Source organism: Tursiops truncatus, chromosome 1, assembly GCF_011762595.2.
Source record: "Tursiops truncatus isolate mTurTru1 chromosome 1, mTurTru1.mat.Y, whole genome shotgun sequence".
NCBI classification, from domain to species: Eukaryota; Metazoa; Chordata; class Mammalia; order Artiodactyla; family Delphinidae; genus Tursiops; species Tursiops truncatus.
In genome coordinates this window covers 130,337,773-130,345,407 of record NC_047034.1, presented here as the reverse complement: position 1 = coordinate 130,345,407, position 7,635 = coordinate 130,337,773, and the positions used below count along the sequence as shown (strand labels likewise).

General features: G+C 39.1%; 1 protein-coding gene across 4 annotated transcripts in view; it reads left to right on the top strand.

The window, feature by feature from the left end:
* ATG4C (autophagy related 4C cysteine peptidase) overlaps positions 1 to 5,694 on the top strand; it is a 135,883-nt gene extending 130,189 nt beyond the window's left edge. For 2 of the 4 annotated variants that reach the window (XR_012324498.1, XR_012324503.1), the window contains one exon: positions 4,039 to 5,693. The gene's annotated coding sequence lies outside the window, so the exon portion shown is untranslated. Of the gene's footprint in view, positions 1 to 4,038 lie in introns of all 4 variants that reach the window. The other 2 variants (XR_012324496.1, XR_012324506.1) reach the window with 2 other exon arrangements.
* The last annotated feature ends 1,941 nt before the right edge of the window (positions 5,695 to 7,635 follow it).

Below are 7,635 nucleotides of genomic sequence, written 5' to 3'. Positions count from 1 at the left end.
GGGGCAACAACAGCTCCTGTAGCTCCATGTGTGATAGCTGCCTTTGATTTCAAAAGAGAGGTGTTGCCAGTTTCCAGAGCAATTAAAATTGGTTAAAAATGGCAAACGGCCGTGTGGGTGGTGCATGGTGATTTGAGCAAAATTCAACACTGGTATTTCTATCATAGAGCAAAATCTGTGGGTTGCTATGCACATTGCCCTGGTGACACTCCGTGTCCTGCAACAGCAAATATCGGGTTCAGTCACCAGTGAGCAAGATACGGAGGTATGAGAATCTGGGTGGTCCTGAGAGACGTTCCCACGTAGACCCACAGCCACGTTGCAGCAGCTGGATAAGTAAAGCTGGCGCTTTGGAACAGAGATTTCATGGTCCTGAGTCAGTAAAACTGTGTGTGTGATAGTGTTTTCTGCTTCACAGATGGATGAAAACATTGCATCCATGCTCGCTGTTTTTACAAAGGCACAGACATTTTATTTTTCTATCTAAAATTTTAATTTAAGCAACGGGATTAAAATAGTACTTAACTCTGGTTGTTTTAGTCCTTAGCATATATATTTCAAATAGAGGAATTAGAACTGACTTCGTGATTTTTGTTATCTAATAAAAATGAACTAATGATCGAAGATTAAAATAAATATATTTCCTATGCAATGATCTGTGATAACCTATATGGGAAAAGAGTCTGAAAAAGAATAGATATACATATATGTATAACTTTGCTGTACACCGGAAACTAACACAACATAGTAAATCAACTGTACTCCAATACAACATAAAAATCAAAAAAAAATTTCCCCACTTCCAAATTCCAACTCTTCATCCCTAACTCATCTAGAGGTAGTGAGGCTCAACAGTGAAGAATAACAGCCATTCACTAAGCCTTTACCATGTATGAAGCACTGGGTTAAGGGCTTGGCCTGCATTATGTCATTTCATCCTCACAACTCCAGTGAGAACTGAAGCTAGGAAGAGGCAAAGCCAACATCTGAACCCAAGACCATCTGACTCTAAAACCTAGAATGAGCTACCCTGTTGGGAACAAAGCAGTAAGTATGAACTTATCAAAAGCAAGTAAATTTTGTTCCTTTTTGGCAAAATTATTTATCAAAGGAAAAGAAAAGTGAAGAATTTAAGCAATGAGAGATCATGTCCTTCTCGCTCTTTTTTAAAGTAGAATTTATTTCTTGTAAGAGTTTCAGGTTTACTGAAAAATTAGGAAAACAGAATTTTATGTTCTCTTTTCATATTTTTATGTACCATTTTTGCTACAATGTTAAGGTACTGAATTTACAGGTTTTCCACCGAGATGGTTTTTTATAAGTGAAGTTTTTTTTTAAATTGGGGTATAGCTGCTTTACAATGTTGTGTTAGTTTCTGCTGTACAGTGAAGTGAATCAGCTATATGTATACATACAACCCCTCTCTTTTGGATTTCCTTCCCATTTAGGTCACTGCAGAGCACCCACCGAGTAGAGTTCCCTGTGCTATATAGTAGGTTCTCATTAGTTATCTATTTTATACAAAGTAGTGTGTATATGTCAATCCCAGTCTCCCAATTCATCCCACCCTCCTTTCCCCACTGGTGTCCACACGTTTGTTCTCTACGTCTGTGTCTTTATTTCTGTTTTGCAAATAGGTTCATCTGTACCATTTTTCTAGATTCCACATATATGAGTTAATATACTATATTTGTTTTCTCTTTCTGACTTACTTCACTCTGTATGACAGTCTCTAGGTCCATCCACGTCTCTGCAAATGGCACAATTTCCTTCCTTTTTATGGCTGAGTATAAGTGAAGATTTTTAAAGTAAAGTTTTATTATTTTTATGATAGTTTTATATTCAGACAGTGACATTTCGTTGATAAGTGACATTTTGTTGATAAGCGGTGTCATAATTGGAGGTGTGTGATTTTAAGCATTTTTCCTACTGGTTTTTCTTGTGACGTTTTCATTTCTGCCCTCATTCTGTTATCTGGTAAGCAGAGAGCCAGGATGACCAAGAATGGGAACAACTTGGGATTTGGAGTCAGAAACCTTGGTTTAAACCCCAGTCTGTCACTTATTAGCTGAACAGGCCAGCTTCTTTGTGAGTCTCAGTTACCTCCTCTGGGAAATGGGAATAATGAGAACCAATCAAATTAGAAAACGATGTCATTGTAGGATAAAAGGTCAACCAAATGTTAGTTCTTATAAGAGTACTCCTCACCCGTGAGAGGTGACTCTAGGCTAACATAATTTATTTTATAAATCATAGTTTATATAGTCACATAAGCCATGTCTCTAGAGAATAAACTAATGAAATTCATAAGGTAATGGTTTTGGAATCAGGCAGACCTGAATTTGAATCTTGGCCCTCCCACTTAGCAGCTACGTAACTTTGAACTTTGCCACATCCTTCTCAGCTTCTCAGATTCCTCAGATCTAAAATGGGATAACATCCTCTAAATTACAGAGTTGTTTTGAGGATTAGATTTGAAGTATGTTAAGCATCTAATGCAGTGCCATCGAAGCTCTTTTTACTTTTATTTATTTTTTAAAATTATTTTTTATTGGAGTATAGTTGACTTACAATGTTGTGTTAGTTTCTGCTGTACAGCAAAGTGAATCAGTTATACATATACATGTATCCACTTTTTTCTAAGATTCTTTTCCCATATAGGTCATTACAGAGTATTGAGTAGAGTTCCCTCTGCTATACAGTAGGTCCTTATTAGTTACCTATTTCATATATAGTAGTATATATATGTCAATCCCAGTCTCCCAATTTATCCCTCCCCATCCCTTTCCCCCTTGATAACCATAAGTTTCTTTTCTACATCTGGGACTCTATATCTGTTTTGTAAGTAAGTTCATTTGTACCACTTCTTAGATTCTACATATAAGTGATACATGATATTTGTCTTTCTCTGTCTGACTTCCTTCACTCAGTATGGCAATCTCTAGGTCCATCCATATTGCTGCAAATGGCATTATTTTGTTCTTTCTTATGGCTGAGTAATATTTAATTGTCTCTATGTGCCACATCTTTTTTATCTGTTTATCTTTTGGTGGTCATTCCTTTTATGTATCACACTTAACTTCCATTTCTAAAAGAGAGAGCCTCAGAGCATAAGGACTTGCCCATATGAAGAGTATGTGAAGCTCTTCTTTTTAAATACTCTTCATAGGGGCAAGTCCTTGTGCTCTGAGGCTCTCCCTTTTAGAAATGGAAGTTAAGCATGATAAATAAAGGGAACGATTAAGCAATGTGGTTTGGCTTACAAAGAAAGCATGTCTATGGCTTTGTGCAATGGTTACTTCCCATGTGACTTTTGGCTTGAAAACTACCACAGAGGAGACCAGACCTGACTTGGTTGATGATCTTTTGATTTTTGGAGAGCATAGCTTAAAAAGGAAATTCTAAAAAGCCACCGTTGTCTTGGCGGTTTATGTGCAGAGTGCCTTCTAAGTCACAGCTTAGGTAACTCTTTGTCGGAATGACCCCCCCTCCCATCTTGCTCCCATACTCTGCTGAGCTAATTCCAACATGGCCTAAGGTCTCTGCTTAAGCGTCCCTTTCTTAGGGAGGATGACTCTGAGCCTCCAGACAGGTGAACCTCACTTTGCTTACCGTACTGTTTCTTTACACTGAAGGTCTTATAATCACTTTTTAAATGTCTGCTTCCACCCATCACAAACTGTAAAGCCCCATGACATGAACAATTCCAAATGACTTTAAACATCAGTAACTTGCCTATACATCCCTAGGGTGAGATACTCTTAGGACAAATAGAGCTACATAGGATCTTAAACTATTTACAGTGATCATGTTTTTGTTGGTACTGTTTGTATGATTAATTATGAGATTGTTGTGTGTAGTTTGGGGGAACAAAGAAAATTAGTAATTAAGGGTCACTGTAATTCTGTCATTTCTGGAGTTGTTGAAAATTGAGACTATCAATGTGGGGAAAATGAGGAAAAAATGTCATAGTTTACTTTGAAATTATCAATATAAAATCATAATTAATTTTATTTAAAAAATGTCAAACTCATGCAGGGGACACGGGTTCAATCCCTGGTCCAGGAAGATCCCACATGCCACGGAGCAACTAAGCCCATGAGCCACAACTACTGAGCCTGCGAGCCACAAATACTGAGCCCGTGTGCTGCAGCTACTGAGGCCCACCTGCCTAGAGCCCGTGCTCCGCAACAGGAGAAGCCAATGCAATGAGAAGCCCGTGCACCTCAACGAAGAGTAGCCCCCGCTCATGGCAACTAGAGAAAAGCCTGCACGCAGCAATGAAGATCCAACACAGCTCCCCCACAAAATGTAATTAAGCTATTAAAAAAAGAAACCTAACCTATCAATAAATAAATAAAAAAAAGTCAAACTCTGTCCGCTGAAAAGGCCTAGTAACAATGACAAACACAGAAATAATGATTCACCCATAGTACTCAAATTGTAGTGCTGAGATACCATATCCCACTAAAGGGAACCAGGGCTTCTTAGAGAAACGGCTGACTCCAAGTTGGGGACAGGGAAAGTACATGCTGAGCTTGTCACAACTTATATCAGGCAGTGAGGAGGGTGTCAAAAACTACTAGGGTTCCATCGAAAGGGCTCAGGAGCCAATTTGAAGAGACTCCTGGGTAAAGATGAGACAATTTAAGCATCCATACAGGTAATAACTGCATTGATTGAAACCATCAGATATATTTAAAAATCATTAAGTTCATAGTGATAATAAGAAAGAAAAAGAAAGAACAAGGGAAATCGAAAGAGAACGTCAGAAAGAAAGGGAGGAAGAGAGAGAGAAGGTAAGAAAAAGAGAGAGAAGAGAGAGAAAGAGTGAGTAAGAAAGAGAAGAGGGAGGCAGGGGAGAAAGAAAGAAAAAGGGAGAAAGCAAGCAAGCAATTGATCACCATGGAGAGACGCTAGTCAACCAACTCATTATTCTGAAAACTGAAAATAGAGGGGAAAAAAATCAAGCATTTGTCTTGCGTTTTCTATGTGAATTACACCACTGGGTAATCAAACAGAAGATGAAGAAAAGGTTCTTTTTGTAAACATAATCCAGCTAAAAAATATAAATGAAAAGATAGAATGAGCATATCACCATTTTGCAACCACTAATGAATGAATGGATTTGGTCATTTATTAAGCTGCTAACATCACAGAAGAGAGACATTGATATGATGGGTCTCCTAATGGAAGAACACTCCTTGCCAAAAAAATTCAAACCTGAAAATAAAAGCAGACGCCAAAAAAAAAAAAGCAGACGCCTGTTTAGGCCTCACCTCCAATGAGGAGACTTTCTTTGTCACTTGTGGATGTAATTGAACACTACGCTTCTGTTCTACTTTGACGTCTTAGCCATACATTCAGTTGTTCCACGGACATTCATTCACTTGATTGTTGTTGCATGGTTTCCTTGTTTTTACTCTTGTCCTCCTACAACCTAACATCTACTTAGCTAAATGATATTTTAAAATGTAAGCCAGGGCTTCCCTGGTGGCGCAGTGGTTGAGAGTCCGCCTGCCGATGCAGGGGACACGGGTTCGTGCCCCGGTCTGGGAAGATCCCACACGCCGCGGAGTGGCTGGGCCCGTGAGCCATGGCCACTGAGCCTGCGCGCCCGGAGCCTGTGTTCCGCAACGGGAGAGGCCACAACAGTGAGAGGCCCGCGTACCGCAAAAATAAATAAATAAAAATAAAATAGAAGATTTACATTTTGTGTGTGTTGTGTGTGTGTTAGAGGTCTCACTGGATTCCTAAGTTGTATTTTTGTGAGAAGTATCAAAATCAAAGCCCCAGAAGAAATAAATCATCTCATCATGAAAAAATAGAGTTCTAAAGGCCAATAAGGGCACAGAAAAGAAGCTTGCCAGTCATTGGTCAAATGTGCAGGATACTGTGTGAATGCTGGAACATACCACATTCACTCCTTCTATGAATCCTGATATAAAGTAGTGGGTGGGGAAAAAGGATCTTCTTCAGTCATACTCTGTTGGAGCCACTAGGTGGTGCTGTCAAAGACAGTGTGGTCTTCATTTGTGGATTCAGAGAGGAAATATCAACTTTTAAAGTAAATAACTTCCATTTCTGATTACAATAGCATTGCATGCTTAGTGTAGAACATCTAGTAAATGCAAATAAGCAAAAGGAAGAAACGTTCACACAGAACGTTTCCAGAAAGAAACCATCCAGGAAGAACCACTGTTAGTATGTATCCTCTGTAATAATTAACAACGACAATAATAATAATGGCTTACATTAATTAAGTGCATGCTATGTGTCAGACACTGTACCAATGTTTTATACTTATCAGCCTCCCAGTCTCTCTAGGAAATTTCTCGCTACACAGTCATATATGAGATAGATGTAGTATATGTATTACATATTGATAAATATATTCACTTTTATTTGATAACTCAACACATAGTAGATGCTCAACAAATATTAGTTGAATGAATTCTTGATAATTTAATGACATAATTCATGAAAATCACGTGGCCAATACAGTCATTCAATAAATAGCTACATAATGCTACATGTATTAACATTAATTAGTTAACAAAACAACCCTATAAATGTCCTTTGTTGAAGCTGTCCCTAAGAAATCTAAGCTTAGTTGGTTGAGTGACCCAGTAATAAGTCCAAATTCAGCTTCTTGTTGTGCAGTTTTGTTCCTTTGTCCTCCTGCACCTGGTCTGAAGGTCTGCTTTGGGCTCGGAGGGCTGTGTCCCAGGCTGGTAGTCTGAAAACTGAAGCCAGCTTGGAATCCCAGAATTTTCTAGTGACTCTGCTATCCAGGGTCACACTGTTCATGGGGCTCACAGAAACCAAAACTGGTTCTGGGGCTGACTCAGGACAGCTGTCCCAATAGAATCTCTTGGAATCACTAAGTAGTTAGCAGAGCCTGTTTTCTTTCTACCTAGATCCCCATCCTCCTATCCCTCCCTGACCACTTCTGTTTCTATACCATCTGAGGTTACTTTAAATTGAGTTGAGTCACTGTGGACAAGCTCCTGTGTGAGGGGAAGGGCCAGAGAGATAATGATGCCTCTACCTTCCAGATGCTTCTTATCCTCCCTTCAGACTATTAGGGAGGATAAGAGAAGTACCAGTCTCCAAGATGACCAGCTCCTTCTAAGTCTCCTGACTTCCAATCAGAAAAAGTAGATAGTTTCTCAATGTGTGATAAGGGGCCATCTGCATCAATTTCACCCGGAATGTTTGTTAAAAGTGCATCTCAGAACTACTGGATCTGAATCTCTGGATTGGGGAGGGGTAGTGCTTGAAGTCTATATTTATAACAAGCATCACATTTGTTTCTTACACCAACACTGAAGTGTGAAAACCACTGGTGTAGGATACTAAGATGATGGCAGACAATAATGGAGCTCAAAAGGAGGAAAGAGTGTATGTTTAACTTGCCTACCATGTGCCAGACCCTGTACTTATCACCTTATGCCTTTTCACCTTATTCCTCTTAAGAATACTATGAGAAACTATCATCATCTTCATTCCCCTTTTGTAGAGATGAAGGAGCCAAGTACCAAGAGGTTAAGTAATTTGCCCAAGGTCACACATAGAAAGTGGCAGAACTGAGATTTGAATCCATGTGGTCTGACTCAAGAGCTCATGCTTTTA